This window comes from Sinocyclocheilus anshuiensis, unplaced genomic scaffold, assembly GCF_001515605.1.
Source record: "Sinocyclocheilus anshuiensis isolate Anshui unplaced genomic scaffold, SAMN03320099.WGS_v1.1 scaffold785, whole genome shotgun sequence".
NCBI lineage: Eukaryota > Metazoa > Chordata > Actinopteri > Cypriniformes > Cyprinidae > Sinocyclocheilus > Sinocyclocheilus anshuiensis.
This window is the reverse complement of record NW_015536502.1, coordinates 1-212: the sequence shown is the minus strand read 5'-3', so window position 1 is coordinate 212 and position 212 is coordinate 1.

The following is a 212-nucleotide window of genomic DNA, read 5'->3' as shown; positions in this document are numbered from 1 at the left end:
AGACTTTGGTTAACAGCGCTACAAGCGCTTCCCTGCCGTAACATCGCGGGGATCCAGAACTCAAATACTCCGTTTGAAACTTCGTAACTCTGCAGAACACAAAGCCTTGCTAAAACAGAGACTTTTCAAAGGACTGTTTGAAGCCTCTGCCGTCATCAGGCAAACATCCAATGCAATGAGGGCTTTCCCGAAACGACGTCATCCAAACGTCA